Source organism: Lissotriton helveticus (genome assembly GCF_964261635.1).
Source record: "Lissotriton helveticus chromosome 1_1 unlocalized genomic scaffold, aLisHel1.1 SUPER_1_unloc_41, whole genome shotgun sequence".
NCBI lineage: Eukaryota > Metazoa > Chordata > Amphibia > Caudata > Salamandridae > Lissotriton > Lissotriton helveticus.
The window spans coordinates 944,706-963,086 of NW_027611683.1; the positions used below are offsets into that span (position 1 = coordinate 944,706).

Consider the following 18,381-nt stretch of genomic DNA (forward strand, 5'->3'; position numbering starts at 1 on the left):
TGTGGCTGCCATGAGCCTGTATTGGAAAATAGTAACCCTAAATAAGGAAAGGTGCTAGTGCATTTTAGTATATTGTCACCTGACTTAATTGAGGTAATATTGTATTTTTTAGGTCCACAATTCATAATATAAGATTTTTTAAAATTAGTGTTTAGGCCCAGATTGGACATAAAATCAACAAACCCAGTAATTAAAATGCGCAAGGCATTCGGGGTGCGCCCCATTAATACTGCGTCATCCGCATAGAGTAGGGTAGTAATGGGGGAACCGTTTACAATTGGTACGTCCTTAGTAGTCTTACTCAGAGTGCAGCTCAACCCATTAATATATAGAATAAAAAGCAGTGGGGCGAGTACGCAGCCTTGTCTAACTCCTCTGCTAATTAAAATATCATCAGATAATTCGCCATCATTATTGATACGTACTCTCGCCTTTAAATCTCTATGTAAATATGAAAGGAAATATACCAGTGATTCATCCAAACCATAATCAAGCAAAAGTGACCACAACCTAGAACGATTAACATAATCAAAAGCGGAACTCAAATCCATGAAACCTAAATAAAGCGGGGACTTTTTAACAATTATATATTTGGCCATAATCAGATTCAAATTAAGACATTGTTCAACAGTGCCCACGTGACTTCTAAATCCCAATTGACTGTAGTGTAAAACATTATTATCCTCCGCCCAATTCCTTATCCTTTTAAAAATTACTCTTCCAAGGACATTTAGTGTGTTATCGATCAGTGAGATTGGGCGGTAACAAGCAGGGTCCGCCCTGTCACCTTTTTTAAAAATCGGTACGATGACACTGTTCGACCAAGATTCGGGGATGGAGCTATCAGTCAAATTGTTAAATAGGTTACATAATAATGGGGCCCAGAAATTAATTTCAGATTTAATCTGATCAATAGAAAGGCCATCCGGGCCGGGAGGTTTATTACTAGCACTCTCAAATATAGCATCCTCGACCTCAGGAAATAAAAAGTTCAGTCGTTCAGCTGTACTGGATGGGGAGACAATATCTAGAGAAGTGGATGATATAGCATAGATTTTAGAGAAATGCTCTGCCCACACCTCGCCAGTTATGTTACAGTTGATTGGTTGGATATTAGATCCAAAAGATCTGAGGGACTTGACTTCTCTCCAGAAACCTGTCGTGTCTTTTAATGAGGCAGTACGTGTGAGAGTTTCCCAATGATTAATCACTAGGGCCTCAGATCTAGTGCGAAGCACAGATTTGTATTTAGATCTTAATTCTCTCACAAGTTGGACATCCCTAGGGTTAGTTTTTAAGGCCGCCCTAAGGTCCCTATTAGCCTTAGAACAGGAGGAGTCAAACCAGCGTGGGCCATGATCTATATTGGGCCTAGCTGGTTTAGAGGATTCTCTTTTAATAGCCCCACAGAGATTACCAAAGGCAACAACCACATCGTCACCTGGGCTAGTGTACAACAGACAAGTCTCTACCATCTGAGGGTGTTTTTTAATTACTCTAGCTAAAATATCTTTATTGTCCACCCCTTTCCATATTAGTCTGAGTCTATCAGTAGACAATGACAGAATTTGTGCCCCAGTCTCAAATCTCACAGCAGCCTTCGGGATCTGTGGATTGTCAAAGTATATTCTAAGCGGATAGTGGTCACTATATGCGGAACAAATGACTTCTGCTTTTAAAATTATATCACTCAATATTGGGCAAGTAAAAATATAATCTATCGTGGAGGAGCAGCCCTGGCCTATATATGTAGGTGTTAATATATTATTTAAGCTAGAACCAGCAATTTCCATTGCGTTTACTAGGTCACGGGAGGCTAGATGGTTTTTCAACTCTTCACTGTTTCTACATATAGGACTATCACGATACATGTGAGCATTGAAATCCCCTCCAATGCAAATGCCATCAAAGGGCCCATACTTCTGCCCTTCCGTAATTTCGTCAATAAAGTTAAACAATAACGTAAAATTGTCATTGGGGCGAGTGACAAAGTCATTATTATAAAAATTAATTATACAAAGTGTCATCCTTTTAGTGTACTTCATAGCCATAAAACATTTACCCGGTGTGGGGATCAATTTTGTTTGTACCCCAGATTTTATTTTAGTCCAGATGGATAAGACCCCACGGGGGCGACCCTTAGGTGAGGGAGAAGCCTGTAGATTATAGCAACAAAAGCCCTCCATTGAGGGTGTAGTAGTGCACCAAGTCTCTTGTAGCATCAAAATGTCACAGTTGTTATTAACCCAGTCTAACCATTCTTTGATTTTCAATTTAGAGTTAAGACCCGCTATGTTCCAGCTTACGAGGGATATATCAGAATCCTGGAGCATTAGTCTATGATTCAAGGGTTTTTCTCTAACTGCAGTCCATTGCATGGGTTGTGAGACAATCAGGGTTTCAATAATAGGTGCCAGTGATGATTCGGCTGGGTTAGATGTTGTGGGTCAGTCTAACATATCCAAATCTGACAGAGGGGCAAATCTATTTACCATATTGAATGGAAATGAGGCCGGTTGGAATTGCATAGGGGGTGGCTGAAAGTGCATAGGTGGTGGATGAAACTGCATTAAGGGTGGCCGAGATTGCATTAGCGATTGTCTGTAGAAGTGACTCAAGGGTAACATGGTTACAACAGTAGAGATAGCAGAGCAGTTACCATTTCTACTGAGTAAATGTCTTACAGTTCCGGGGTTCTTAAAATTGAGAACTATACAGTCACCTTCCTTATCTTTAAGTAAGGGCCCAACCCAAGACACCCTGCGAGCCGATAGGATCTCTCTTGAGATGTCATGACCGACACCTTTGTGCTTAGTTAGCCAATCTATGCTTTTATTCCGCAGTTGTACCCATGATTCCCCCTGATCCTCCCTCAACGGTGGTATTCCTGCAAGGACCAGGACAAAAGGACAAGCATCCGGTGGCAGATGTAATACAGGCCCTTGATGTTTAAAAGGCCTGATAGACCCAGCTTCCCCAGTGCTTTTATTGCTAGCAGCAGTTGATCTTATTGCTGTAATCGTTTGGGTCGAGCCTTTATAGTGAGTAATGTTTTTATTGGTAGTAGCAGAAGGGACAGTTTTTCTGGGTGCAGGTATTGGAATAGATTTAGGCGGTAAATTAGATATTGCCGAGTTCTTCCTTTCATTGGCGGGTCGGGGTTGAATTGTAGATGGTACAGTAGACTGTTGTAATGTTCCAGGGTTACTTGAGCTCCCTCCCGGTAAGGGGGAAGCTTCCTGTTTCTTTAGTGACAGTGTGTTGCTTACAGATTCAAGTTCTTTTAAGAGACGGTCAGCTCTGATTTGATCCAAGACAACAGACCTCTTTCTTTTTGCTTCTTCATTTTTAACCAGGTTATCTAGTCTGTCAAGTCTTTTAAAAACATTATTAAACTGGTAGATCATTTGTTTCTCGAGTCGATTAAAAATAGTGTCAACTATAGTTTCTATCAAATTCCCATTCTGTTTCGTAAGATGATAATTGTCTCCCATTAATGTTGTTTGGGTCCATATCGTGTTGGAAGTCCCGTTTGAATTAGTGGTAATTACAGCAGGGATATCATCTGCATCCACGAAATCTTTATCCACATCAACAGACTAATTTGCATATAGCCAAGTTCTGAGCTGGGATGGTGCAGTGAGCTAAAAAACGGTGATGGATCAAGCCCTGATCTTTGGACTGGGTAAGAGTGGTCTGCTTAATTCAGGCACTCTGTTCATCACCACCCCCTTTTCTGAATCATTTTGTCCACCATAAGCGTGGAAGGGTATACTCAGATGTGAGTCCCTTGCTCATTGCACCATCAGGATTCAAGCAAGCCGGGCCGACGAGGCTGAAATGCCAGAAACCGGTCCCCGGTAGCTTGTTTCCTTCCCAGTATAAGAATTGGCTTGGTAGTTTGGTCTGCCCTGTTCCCATGATGCACTGGGCCAGGGACAGACTAATTTGCATATAGCCAGGTTGTGAGCTGGGATGGGGCAGTGAGCTAAATAACGGTGATGGATCAAGCCCTGATCTTTGGACTGGGTAAGAGTGGTCTGCTTAATTCAGACACTCTGTTCATCACCACCCCCTTTTCTGAATCGTTTTTGGCCACTATAGGTGTGGCAGGGTATACTCAGACATGAGTCCCTTGCTCACTGCTCCATCAGGATTCAAGCAAGCCGGGCCGACGAGGCTGAAATGCCAGAAACCGGTCCCCAGTAGCTTGTCTCCTTTCTGGTGAAGAATTGGCTTGGTAGTTTGGTCTGCCCTGTTCCCATGATGCACTGGGCCAGGGACAGACTAATTTGCATATAGCCAGGTTGTGAGCTGGGATGGGGCAGTGAGCTAAATAACGGTGATGGATCAAGCCCTGATCTTTGGACTGGGTAAGAGTGGTCTGCTTAATTCAGACACTCTGTTCATCACCACCCCCTTTTCTGAATCGTTTTTGGCCACTATAGGTGTAGCATGGTATACTCAGACATGAGTCCCTTGCTCACTGCTCCATCAGGATTCAAGCAAGCCGGGCCGACGAGGCTGAAATGCCAGAATCCGGTCCCCGGTAGCTTGTCTCCTTTCTAGTGAAGAATTGGCTTGGTAGTTTGGTCTGCCCTGTTCCCATGATGCACTGGGCTAGGGACAGACTAATTTGCATATAGCCAGGTTCTGAGCTGGGATGGGGCAGTGAGCTAAATAACGGTGATGGATCAAGCCCTGATCTTTGGACTGGGTAAGAGTGGTCTGCTTAATTCAGACACTCTGTTCATCACCACCCCCTTTTCTGAATCGTTTTTGGCCACTATAGGTGTGGCAGGGTATACTCAGACATGAGTCCCTTGCTCACTGCTCCATCAGGATTTAAGCAAGCCGGGCCGACGAGGCTGAAATGCCAGAAACCGGTCCCCGGTAGCTTGTCTCCTTTCTGGTGAAGAATTGGCTTGGTAGTTTGGTCTTCCCTGTTCCCATGATGCACTGGGCCAGGGACAGACTAATTTGCATATAGCCAGGTTCTGAGCTGGGATGGGGCAGTGAGCTAAATAACGGTGATGGATCAAGCCCTGATCTTTGGACTGGGTAAGAGTGGTCTGCTTAATTCAGACACTCTGTTCATCACTACCCCCTTTTCTGAATCGTTTTTGGCCACTATAGGTGTGGCAGGGTATACTCAGACATGAGTCCCTTGCTCACTGCTCCATCAGGATTCAAGCAAGCCGGGCCGACGAGGCTGAAATGCCAGAAACCGGTCCCCGGTAGCTTGTCTCCTTTCTGGTGAAGAATTGGCTTGGTAGTTTTGTCTGCCCTGTTCCCATGATGCACTGGGCCAGGGACAGACTAATTTGCATATAGCCAGGTTCTGAGCTGGGATGGGGCAGTGAGCTAAATAACGGTGATGGATCAAGCCCTGATCTTTAGACTGGGTAAGAGTGGTCTGCTTAATTCAGACACTCTGTTCATCACCACCCCCTTTTCTAACATCAACTTGTGACAGGAGTCACAGGGCTTGAAGCTGGTCCGACGATGGGACATCCCCTGTGCTACCAGAAGTGGAAGACTCAAAAAAAGAGGTAGACAAAAGTCGAAAAAGGGTTTAGTCAAAAACTGACTAAGAGGTTGGCTCTCTCCGGATCTGCGCTGGCTGGAGCAGAAGAAAGAAAGAACTGACGTCAGCGTGCAGGTTGTGCATCTTAAGTAGACACTGCGATGTCATCCCGGCCCCTACGACACAGGACACAGAGTCAACTGACGCCACCTACAGAAGCGCAGGGGTACTGCTAAGAAAAAAATTCTCTGGATCCAGTCTGAAACCTGGGGGTAATTTTAAGGTAAGGAATCTATAACTAATAGTCTCTACCAGATACAAGCATCCTTGGACCAGTTTCAGGGTAACACCCCGCATCAACCAGGCTAGCTTGAATCCAGTGGCAAAGTAAGCAAGGGGCCCCATGTCTCGTTGTACCCTGCCAACTGAGGGAAAACAAAGCAAACACAAGGAGATGATGGACGGACGGCTGAAACTTTTCAGAAACTCACCCCCAGTCACAGATCTGGGTTGAATCCATCATCGTTCTTTAACTCACTTCGCCACCCGAGTTCAGGCCCAGCCATATGCAAACCAGTCTTGACCATGTGCCTCATGGGAACAGTCCAGACCGAACTGCCAAGTCAGGTCTCAACTGGACCGGAAACAAGCATCCTGGGATTCAAGCTAGCCTGGCTGATATGGGGTGTTACCCCGAAACCGGTCCCAGTTGCTTGTTTCCGGTCCAGGGAACACCTGGCTTGGCAAGCATTGGATCAATGCAAGGACGAGGTAGCATTCACTGGCATTTTTATGAAAAGTGCAGGCTTGTTATAAAACTGGCGATTTTTTTCGCACATAGCTAAATCCTGAAGGGTCTGAATGTCAATGCTCCCAAATATAATCATGCCCTGGGGAAACAGTGGCCCAAACTCTGTCGGCTGGGGAAACAGTGGCCCAAACTCTGTCGGCGAGCACAAGCTAATCAGGATAGATGTGTTGCAGCAGTCAGTACTATGTTGTGACTTGGTCATAGCCTATTGCTTGGGTCAGGCGATTGACATGAGTGTGGAACTTCGGTGCACTGCCTGGATTAGGTCTATATGCTTCTCTAAAGATACCCAAGCATCATTAATGGACAAGCTATTCGATGGCTCTCAACTTTTAAGCAAGAAAGTGGACTGTGCCCCAGACAGATTCCTTGGGTCTGTCTTCCTCCGCCACGCAATTTCATCACAAATCTCGTCCCCTTTTGGCTACCGTAGAGTTTTTCAACTCTGCCAGCGCCAGACCCCGCTGCAAACCCAGCAGGTCTCCCAGTTCTATCATAGCCATGGCACACAAAGGCAACTTCCAGGACATTATGCCACTGAGGGACCTGCTGTTACAGCTGGCACAGCCGCAAAACCTCTTTGTGCCCTTCCAGACACTCACTCACCCTATGGTAGGCAGTATCCAACATTTTCTCCAGTGAATCAGATTATGCCAGTGGCAGACCCCTCTCCCTATCCCACCCAGACTTAACAGTGGCGACGGATGTATTACGTCTGGGATGGGAAGGCCATATGGGAGACAGAGATTAGGGAACCCTCGTCACCGGCAGAGACCCAACTCCACAACAAGCTGTTGGAGTTGCGAGCATTTCACTTGGTGGTGAAGATCTTCCGGCCCACCATCACAGGAGGGCCGGTGCAGCTTCTCACAGACAAGACAGTCAATGTCGGTGGTCTCATCAGGAAGTATCACACTTGAACTTGTTTGACAGCGAGCCGAGGATTCACTGGCTGCAGTTGTTTGGTCCGACGAACGGGCGCTGGAACTGCTTAGATGAATGTGAGTTCCTCTCAGGTACGCTGCCTCGAGATACAGAAGAATCCTTACTGGGTTGTATTGAATATAGTTGAGAAGCATATTGGAGAGATCTACCGTCCTGATGAGAACCATGGTAATTAACTGGAACGGTCGAAACATTAACTATACAGGGATTATTTAATATAAATTATGTCTTCTAAAAATAGCATTTGCTTAACCTGTATTGTACAAAAGTATTTACAGCCCCGTTTCTGTGTACAAAATGTGGATCGGACAGTTTTATCATCATATCACTTTCATCTTGAGCACTGCGCAGTCATCACTCAACCATTTATATATACACTTGCTGCCGGGAATACAATTAGAATTTTTGGAAATGAAAAGGCCTCATCTGAATTCTAATCATGATAAAAATGGTGAATTAATATCTTCCCAGGGCCTGCATATGTGATACAGACCTGTGAGATAATGAACTCATAGGCCTCTGTAGTTGTACACAGTGCGCATGGGAAGTGCTTCTATGCGTCTACGCTTGTCACTTCTAGAGCAGAATGATGTCGACACTGAGCTGCATGATGTCTCCTACTGCGTGCAGCAGGACTGCTTTAAAGTTTGAGGATCCAGTCTGGTGTGTGGGGAATATTCACACGGTAAGGAATCTGCAGGTAAAGGAGTATCCACCAGAAAGAGCGTTACCGAAGGCAATGAACTGGTTTGTTATGTTTTCCTGCTGTTGTATATTATCTAATTCTGGGTGGTGAACTCAGCGGAGCTCGTAGAGTTCCTAAAAACTCTGCTCCATGGAGCGTAGCAAGGTTTTTTTCAATGCTCACACTCTTTAACGTCATGTCCTGGAGCAAGGAAAATCCACCACCTGATGAGATTTTTGCCTTGCTCGCGCTCGCCAAGGTCTAGTTAGCGAGCAAAATCAACCTCCTGGCGAGATTTCTCAAAGTTGGTCGTCGGATTTCTCAATGCAAGTGGGCTCGGCAGGTCACAACCACTCGCATTGAGAAACCTTCCTTCACATTGACAAAGCTGCAGCTCGATTAGAAGCAACTGCACCCTCTTGTGCTGCACATGGTGCCTTTCGCGATTATTTTTACAGGGCGGGACAAACACCCCTGGATCAAAATCACCAAGAAGGGCATGACCCTAACGCACTCCGCTGCTCGCGGAACTCCGAGTAGAGCGCCAGAGTTTTTTTGGCACTCTGCGGGATTTCTTCATTGAGGAACTCTACCTATGCTTAATCTTATCATGAAAATATAGATATCAGTCATATGTTAAGAAACAAGGGTGAGTAGAAGCCTTTTGGGTGGAGTAAAATTTAAGACATTAATATTGTGATTTTTTTGGCAATTAGTTGATTTTTGCAAGCACTAACACTTCTCTGTGTAAAGTAAAGACCTTGAGAGATTTGTAACTTTCAGATACTCAAATTGTGGATTTTGTTGCAATTAAAAAAACTTCAAGGCCTGAAATTTCTTTGGAGGTTGCATGCGGGCAGCCTAAGCTATCCTGCAAGAGTTTCTTGATGAATCCTATTGCAACTTCAATATGTGCTCTCTCATGTAAAATCAGGTTGTTAGAAGCTTTTCTACAACTCAGGATACGCCTTACTTTTCACCTGGTGTGGATGCATTTCTCATGTTTAGTAAGGTCTCCTTTCTGAGTATAACTTTTCTGGCTTTCCCCTTCTGTATAAGGCTTTAGTCCAGAGTGAATTCTCTCATGTGAAATGACATTGAATTCAAGACTAAACCTTATCTGACATTCAGAACACACATAAGGTTTTTTTCTCCCATGTGAGTTCGCTCATGACAAGTGAGAAGCAATTTGTAACCAAAACGTTGCTTGCATTTCGAGCACTCATAAGGTTTTCCCCCAGAGTGGGATCTCTCATGAAGCATGACACTGTCTTTCAGATTCAAACTTTTATGACATAAGGATTTTCTCCAGTGTGGAGTTTCTCATGGTGAGATAGCGTTTTTTTCTCTGGAGCTTTTCTGGCGTTCAGAGCACTCATAAGGTTTTCATCAGTATGGAGTCGCTTTTGGTTAGTGAGGCTGTGCCTATCAAATAGGAATTTCTGGCATTCACAGAAATTGGTAATGTTTTTCCCCTGTGTGCGTCTGCTCATGTAGAGTGAGATTGAGTTTAAAATGTATGCTTTTCTGGCATTCGGAGAACTGATTATTTTGATGGTGTGTTTTCTTATGGCGCTTGTAACCATCTCTACCTCTGAATCTTTTCTGACATTTAGAACACTGATAATTTTATTCACCAGTGTGGATTCTCACATGTCCAGTGAGATGAGATTTACGGCTGAAACATTTTAGGCATTCGGAGCACTGATAAGGTTTTTCCCCAGTGTGGATTCTTATATGCTGAGTGAGATTGCTTTTTTCACTGAAACATTTCTGGCATTCAGAGCACTGATAAGCCTTTTCCCCAGTGTGGATTCTTATATGCTGAGTGAGACTGCTTTTTCACTGAAACATTTGTGGCATTCAGAGCACTGATAAGGTTTTTCCCCAGTGTGGGTTCTTATATGCTGAGTGAGACTGCTTTTTTCACTGAAACATTTGTGGCATTCAGAGCACTGATAAGGTTTTTCCCCAGTGTGGGTTCTTATATGCTGACTGAGACCGCTTTTTTCACTGAAATATTTGTGGCATTCAGAGCACTGATAATGCTTTTCCCCAGTGTGGAATCTTATATGCTGAGTGAGACTGCTTTTTTTACTGAAACATTTGTGGCATTCAGAGCACTGATAAGGTTTTTCCCCAGTGTGGGTTCTTATATGCTGAGCGAGTCTGATTTTTTCACTGAAACATTTCTGGCATTCAGAGCACTGATAAGGTTTTTCCCCAGTGTGGGTTCTTATATGCTGAGTGAGATTGCGTTTTACACTGAAACATTTGTGGCATTCAGAGCACTGGTAAGGTTTTTCCCCAGTGTGGAATCTCACATGTGCAGTTAGAAGTGATTTAAGTTTGAAATCTTTTGGGCATTCAGAGCACTGATAAGGTTTTTCCCCAGTGTGGGTTCTCATATGCTGATTGAGACTGCTTTTGTAACTGAAACATTTCTGACATTCAGAGCATGGATAAGGTTTTTTCACTGTGTGGGTTATTGTATGTTGAGAAAGACTTCCTTTGTTTTGGAATTTTTTCTTGCATTGAGAGCACTGAAAAGGTTTTTCCCCAGTGTGGGTTTTTATATGCACCGTGAGTTCGCGTTTTTCACTGAAACATTTCTGGCATTCAGAGCACTGATAAGGTTTTTCCCCAGTGTGGGTTCTTGTATGGTGACTGAGAACGCTTTTATCACTGAAACATTTGTGGCATTCAGTGCACTGATAAGGTTTTTCCCCAGTGTGGGTTCTTATATGCTGACTGAGAACGCTTTTTCACTGAAACATTTCTGGCATTCAGAGCACTGATAAGGCTTTTCCCCAGTGTGGATTCTTATGTGCTGTGTAAGACTACTTTTTACACTGAAACATTTCTGGCATTCAGAGCACTGATAAGGTTTTTCCCCAGTGTGGATTCTCATATGCACAGTGAGATACGATTTACGCCTGAAACTTTTTTGGCATACTTTGCACTGAGAGTGGTTTCCCCCAGTGTGCATTGTGTCAAATTCTGTGAGATAAGATTTATGGCTGTATCTTTTTTGGCACATGTAACTTTTTTCCCCAACTTAGGTTATTTTGCCTTGATTGAGGCGGTTTTGAACACTGAATTTGTTCTCACAGTCCGTGTTTTTATAAGGTGTATTCCTAGAGTTAATATCTCTACGTTTAGTTTTCTCTTGCTTATATGCCACAGTAAGAGTGAACCTGATTTTAGAGTCGGGCTTGTTTAGATAATGTTCAGCATTTATCTCTAAAAGAAATTGTGTGTAATCTTTTTAACACTTCAATTGAGCAAAATATGTCTGAAAGCAGCCCTGTAACACCTGTCGAAATATTTCTAGCAGATAATAGTCTTTAGGTTATAGCCTATCCGGCAGCAACTTATTTTGTGACTGAAGATTTTCTCAAATCTATTTGTATAGGTTCTTAGCAATGCAGTGATAAGGTGTTAGTCTGATATTTATTAATTAAACTGATAAGTACCTTTTTGCACTGACGTAATGGCAGTAACGGAGGGCGTTAGAACGTGCACAGTACTATTGTGGATCACGAGTCTCAGAACATCAGTTCCTTTTACCCTTTCTATGTTTGGTGTAAAGTTAAGGTTTGTAGTTCTGAAGACGAGGATTTATTTACATTACCTATAGCGCAACTGTGCTCATTTAATCCATTTTCATATTTAACAGTTTTACATATCACTCATTCACATCAGATACTGTTGAGGCGATTTACATAGAATTACAGAACAGTACACAATAAAAAATAAACAATCTGAGATGGTTATGAACACAATAAAGTGGTGAATTTTTAAGGTTTTTGCAAGAGTTTGCAGAGTGGGTCGTGGTTTTCTACCCAGAGTCAGATAGTCTCAAACTTGCGTAACTGGTTAAAAACAGTTGTTGAACAAAGGTGATTTTCCAATCTTTTGGTTGTTAACGTGTCAGCTTCGGAGTCTTCTCTCAGCGTCTTTTCTTTGATGGTAAGCAGAAGAAACCTTTTGTTATAACTTTCTTTTTATGCAGTGTGTGCTTCCTCTCTGGAATTACATGATGTTTTAGATGAAGGTTATTCTGTACACAGATATGGCTTTGCTCTGGGTTAATGAAATGCTAAATTAGAGACTTCACTTACAGTATAGTACTTTCCTCAGCTCCCACTTCCTCGCCACACCAAGATTTTGGAAATTGTTTAAACGTAGAATGCTGGATGTCCTTCAGTTTTTCAAAATAATCCTTCTTATGGCACTGACTTCTGGTGCTAAATCTTGCTTTCTTCGTCAGTAATTTCAATCACCTATAGTATTAAAAATAAATAGTTAATACATGAAAATTTCCAAAAATATAATTTACAAGCCAAATCAATGCAGAGTTGCCGAATTTTGAAAATGTTGAGCTGTTTTTCAGACAGAGCAGAGTGTAGAATTGTACCCTGAGAGTACTTGGATGTAGGAGTGAGGATTTATAGAATTTTCGACATTTTATTAAGCTCACAATGGATACATGCACCCTATGGAGTTTTAACATAGAATCCCAAATGCAGAAATTAAAGTCATATTCACTAGCACCAAACAGATATTTAAAAAAGGATACTATTAATTAATTTTTAATGTATATTTCTGGGACGGGAATTTCCCCTCCATGGACAGCAGGCGTTTTCCCCTGCCTGAGTTACCACCTACTTGTATCTGGTATCCTGACTTTTGAGTTTTGGCCTCTGCCTCAAGCAAATCTATTGGGCGTTGTGAGGACTATGCCTAGACCTATCCCTCAACTATGGTCCAGAGTGTGAATCAAGGGCAATTAAGTTAAGGCGTACTTTCATGTGTTCATTTTATTCCACCTGATTATCAGTTGTTAGGTTTTTCTGCACCTGGATGTACCGGGTGCAGAAAAACAGGACACCATTTTTTTCCAGACAGGAAAATTAGACTGAAAAGACGCACAAGACTCTGGGTGCAGCAGAAGCAGCCAAGACTTATGCTGTTTTTTTACTAACTGGGGGAAACACAAAATTCTTCCCTTTGTTAGACATTTCTTTACCCTTCCCTCCCCTGCTTCACCCATCGCCCCCCTCAACCAACCACATGCATTTATCTACCACCTGCTTAAAACTAGTGGTAAATAAAAGCAGAAACACACTATGAAATAGTGAATGGCAGGTGGATTGACAAGCAAGCAGAAGAATCTGTTCCTCGTGGCAACTCCCCTGTCCATGGCATCAAACTTGTGACTGCACGTTACTGGGGTAAATATATCACAAAGTTAAAAAAAAAACAATTACTCGAGATTTTTCTGCCACCCCAGTACTATGCAACTTCTAACAAGGGACTATGAGAGGTCTTGGACCGGTCCTGTGACCTGGAGGGTCACACCAAGTGTACCCTTATTTAAGGCAGAGTACTGTCATGGGTTTAACAGCTAGAGCGGTGGTGGCAATGCACCCTGCTGTAAGGATCAATAGCCTGATGTGATCTTTGCATCATGGTCAGTGAAGTGGTGTCCTGCTGACACACCTATGTAATGCTCCATTTCTATGCCTGTGCACAGACTTTGCACTAACATCAAGTGCGTGTTTAGGGTGTTGGTGTGCATAGCATAAAAGCAATGTGAGAGTGCAACAGAGTACACTGCATCTCCTGCCTGCCAGTTGTGTATACAAGTGGGACCACCTATCCCTTTTTTATACCCTAGTTCAAAGTCCTCTGTTACCAAGGAATAAAGTGCTCTACAAAGTACTTAGGTGCCTGCTGTGCCACCAAGGATGGTGTCAGGCTGACAGTCTATCTAAGTTGAAGGGACATCACCTGCAGGCTGAATTACTTAATGGAGAAGCTGTGTACCTGTCCTGAAGAGCCTAGAAGTCTGCCTAGAAGCCTGCCTGTCTGGTAAGAAAGGGAAGGGAGTTTGACTATCCAGCAGGAGGACAAGGCTGTCCTGGAAGAAGCAAGGTCCGACACATCCTCGTTATCTGTAGGGCGGGCCGGAAAGCCATCCAGCAGGACCAGCTAGTATGAGTGGCCCCCTCCTCCCCCGCCAAGACTCTCCCAACAGTTCAAGGCAGAAAATAAAACTCTACAACAACGAGATTGTTGAGGCCCAGTTGGATGATTGTGTGCTGCCAACAGCCCGTTCAAGGTTGCATTTGCCAAATTCCTAACACAACAGGGTCTGAATCTACTGGCTTCCTGGAGAGCATGCGTTGGGCTTTTAGCTGCTGAATGTCTAACTACTCTGTGTCAGAGGCCCATGAGGGACTACAACTACTCCAGTGTCGAACACCCTGTCTGAGCTTACGCCTGTGGTCCAGCCGGCCACAGTGTGGGGTCAATTGCTGACGGTCGGGCCTCCAGAGGGGCTGCACTTCCCGACAGGCCAGGTGTGGCTGCTACCTTGGGACTGCTGATCTTCAGGCAAAGGCAAAGAAAAGACAGAGTGGGTGCCCTACTGTATGCAGCCTTACATCCAGGACAAAAGCGCTCCACAAAAGCCTGCTGGTGGGTCACTGCTCTCTCGAGTGTTCGGGCGTGCCATTCAAGTGTCGGGAAACAGGAAAGAGACCCAGACAAGACTGATTCATCCTGTGAAAGGGTAAGACGCTTACGACAGAGCATACACGCATTGGGGTGACTGGAGTGACAGAACTGACCCTATACTATATTCATGATACTCCTAAATGCCCCTAGAGGGGAAGAGGGTATCAGAACCGGACGCACCTGTCTGCAGCACATGGTAGTCTGACATGCCTGCACCATCCTTTCACGCAGACTGTCCATAAAGTTGATTTTAGAGCTGCTATGCACATAGCAGGGGGAATCTCAGACCATTCGCTGGTGGAGGTGCAACTCGATGGTCCGGTTGTGGAATTCATGCTACCCCCAAGGGTTGATCCGTGATATTTTTAAGACAAGACGTTCAAAGCTCGTATGAGAGATGGAGCAGACTTCTAATTTAAGGAGAACGGGCGGCCTGTTGAATCAGCTTGTGTGCTATAGGATGAATTCAAGGCAGTGATTCGAGGCCACACACAAGCCTTGATTGGGAGAATGCCAAAGGAACGTAAATTGAAGTGCGAGGCTCAGGACAGGGAATATGCTTTCCTGGAGGCACGCCTGGCAAGTGGGGAATCAGTTTCTCTCCCATTACACCATCAACTGAAGCAACACACATTAAGAGCACTAATGGAAAATAGCGTGCACTCATGCGCTGCCTACCCAGCATTGTCTCTATGATGTCGGTGATAAAGCCAATGAGTTGCTTACATGGTTAGAGACAAGACAAAGGATGGAACTGGATCCTTGAGGACACTGACAACAAGGCTCCCGTTAGAAATATATAAAGGCATGATGGATAAAATCAGGGAGTACCTCCAGAGTATGTTTCAGACTGCCTGAAAATAAGGGTGCCTCCCAGAGGACCAAAGAACGTCTGAGGTGGCGGTCATCCCAAAAAGGACGAACCAGCAACTGAATGTGGGTCTTATCGACTTATCTCCCTGCTTAATTTTGAGACTAAGGTCTTTGAATAGGCCCCGGCGATCTGCCTGCGGACAGTAGCTTCATGCCACACCAGGGAACGCGCTTAAATCTCTGACACCTTAATGGAGTACCACACGCAACAGGGGATTCCTTTGCTGAACCAGTGGCACTGCTGTCAAGCTCTTGAATGCAGCCCCTCTAGAGTGCATGCACGTCAATAACACAGTCACCCGAGTATTTGCCGTCCAACAGGGATGTTCCTTGTCTCCTATGCTCTTCACACGTGCGTAGGTTCGCCAGGACCTCTCATATGGGGTATTCCAGTTGATCAGGACTGGGATGAGAGAATCTCCCTCTACGCTGACGTTTTGCTGTAGGACACGTAATCAGCCTTTTCGAGTGAACAAATCCTACACATTTTTCACATATTTGGAGATTATTACGGATATAAGATCAATTGGAAGAAGTCCTTAATATTCCTGCTGGTGGCAGGGACCCTGCGGCTGGACTCTAGGTGCACAGTTCGGGTGGAACTACATGGCTTTAAATATTTGGGCGTGTTTATTACAAGAGAGCCACAGGCAGGAACATACTCCCGAAATTAGACCGGCTTCGCTAGGATGCCCTACACTTGCGGGCGCTCCCGCTCTCCTTACTTGGACGAGTGGCCCTATTTAAAGTGATGGCCCTCCAGGGTCTCCTGTACATCGTGCAAAAACCGTCCTTTAACATCCCACAAGACATTTTCTTTCAAAAGGAAGACTGAGAACTTCGGCTCCTGTTGTGGGATGGTGGCTATCAAGCTCAATAAGGTGCAGAGGGGAGTTTAAGGAGGACTGGTGGTCCGGAGCATTCGCAAGTATTACTGGGCCACGCAGCTGGTGGCAGTCAACAACTGGGTTTTTGTGGGCCCGTGAGGATCCTGCTTACCGGGTAGATAGTTTGGCCATGGGCAAGAGAGGTTACCCCACCCCGGTGCTGTATCGAAGAAAGTATGAGTGCGCCCTACCTACTCATACCTAAACAGTGGTACGGGTGTGGAAAGAGGCTACCAAGTGTTTAGGCTGAGAAGGTAAGCTGACTGAAATTACTCCACTGTATGATGGTGTTCTCTTAAGTGCAGCGGGAGTATTGCAGGGCTTCAAAAAATGGGGATTGATTTGCTTAGAACGGCCAGGCGATGTGTGGAGGGGACAGGCGCTTGTGTCCTTCACAATCCTACAACAAAGGTATATTAGGTGATTAAAGACGGTTCTGACATTTGCAGGTGGGTCACGCTCTGCAAGGTCACATCTGGGAAGGGGGAAGTTGCCTGATGCATCCCCACTGGAGGACCAGCTGCTAACTAATCCCCTGACTGAAAAAGCAATCTCAACCATCTATTGGAAGTTGATCTACAATTCTCTGGATCCCTTGGGGATGTTTCAGGCGGCCATTCACCAACTTTTGTGTTTTTCAAAAAACAAGCTTCCAAAGCTGGAGTTGCTTTTTAAAAAACAATAACTAATCACCCTCACACCCTTGGAACTTTCTCCCTGATTAATTTTCTCCCAGGAAGTGGGATTCATTTAAAAACAAATTCTCATCACGACTGCCAGGTATTCCCTGGTGGTCCCGAATAAGAGAAAAATACGTCAGACAGCCTGATCTAGAGAGGAAGGGCCGTTTGATGTATTACACAGATGCCACTCAAGTAAGGCTGGACACATGACAATCCAGCTGACTTGCATTAGGTCAGGCAGACCATCCGTTTGTTGGACAGGATACTCCAGCACGCTTGTGAAGGAGTACCCTGCTCACCAAACTCATAATCAAGACCTTTATCTTGTCTGTGCTATGCATGTATCTCTAGTTCTGCTTCATTATGTCCATCAGTCTTTGTATTAGCTACCTGTTATTGAGGCTAGTCAGTCAGTCAGTTCAACTTTATTCGGATACGACAGTACCCATAAAAACACACAAGACAATACATCCCAATAATGAATGCAAAGGACTAAAATAAAATATACAGGTTTCAGAAAGTGACTTGTGCAAAACTGTACATCATATCAGTATATGTAATTGTTAAAAAAGGAACACATCACAGTTTATGTTAAGCAGTATCAAGGGTCCATCATGGATCTCCGCGCCCTTATTGCGTTTTTTAAGAAAGTGCTAGTGCGAAATATAAGTTCAACATCATCTAATTCTACTATTAATCGATATGCTACCTCCAAAGTAATTGGTCTTCTTTTATTAAAATAGGGACATAAAAACTGTTTAAAATATTTGATATAGTATTTGCAGAAAAATATAAAGTGCATAATAGTTTGCTCACTCCTCCCATCACAAGAACACAAGTTAAAATTCGAATTTAGGCTGTGGCCAAGTGGGAAGCAAAGTGAGAATCAAACTGTACCAGCTCTTAAACGGAACAGTAAGCTTGTCTTCCAACGGCTCATTGGTAAAGACAAATACATATGAAGCGGATAACTGTACCGTTCAATAGCCATGTAGTTGCGCACAGTTGTTTTCCTGACCTTTACCGTCTCCCGCTCATCCTTATATAGGGAGTACAAGGTGTTCTGCATTTCCTTTTTTGCAGATTTTTTGAGGCTTGTGTGTTTAGTACAGTTTAATCTTACGGTGTGTGTGTGGGTTTATTTGAACCCTGCGATTTAATATGCCCTTGTGGTTTATGCAGTGTTATCACACCCTTGTAATTATAAAAAGTATGTTACAGGCTGCCAGGTGTCTCTTGCCCGTGACTTCTGAAGAAGTAATGGTGCACAGTTAACAGAAGCAACATTGAAAAGTGTCAAGAGCCTGATTTAGAGTTCGCTGGCAGGGTTAGTCAGACACAAACGTGACGGATATCCTGGCCGCCGTATTACAAGCACCACTGCACCACTGAATATAATATATGGGAGCCTCATTTCTTTCTTTTGTACTTTCTATTTCTCTTGT

General features: G+C 44.0%; 1 long non-coding RNA gene across 1 annotated transcript in view; it reads right to left on the minus strand.

Moving 5' to 3' along the window:
* Nucleotides 1-10,995: 10,995 nt before the first annotated feature.
* The window catches only part of LOC144806051 (uncharacterized), a 46,664-nt gene continuing 39,278 nt past the window's right edge, over nucleotides 10,996-18,381 (minus strand). Inside the window, exons 4-5 of the long non-coding RNA XR_013605671.1 lie at nucleotides 12,093-12,254; nucleotides 10,996-11,997 (exon numbers count right to left, since the gene is read on the minus strand). This is a non-coding gene — a long non-coding RNA (uncharacterized LOC144806051). The remainder of the gene's footprint in view (nucleotides 11,998-12,092; nucleotides 12,255-18,381) is intronic.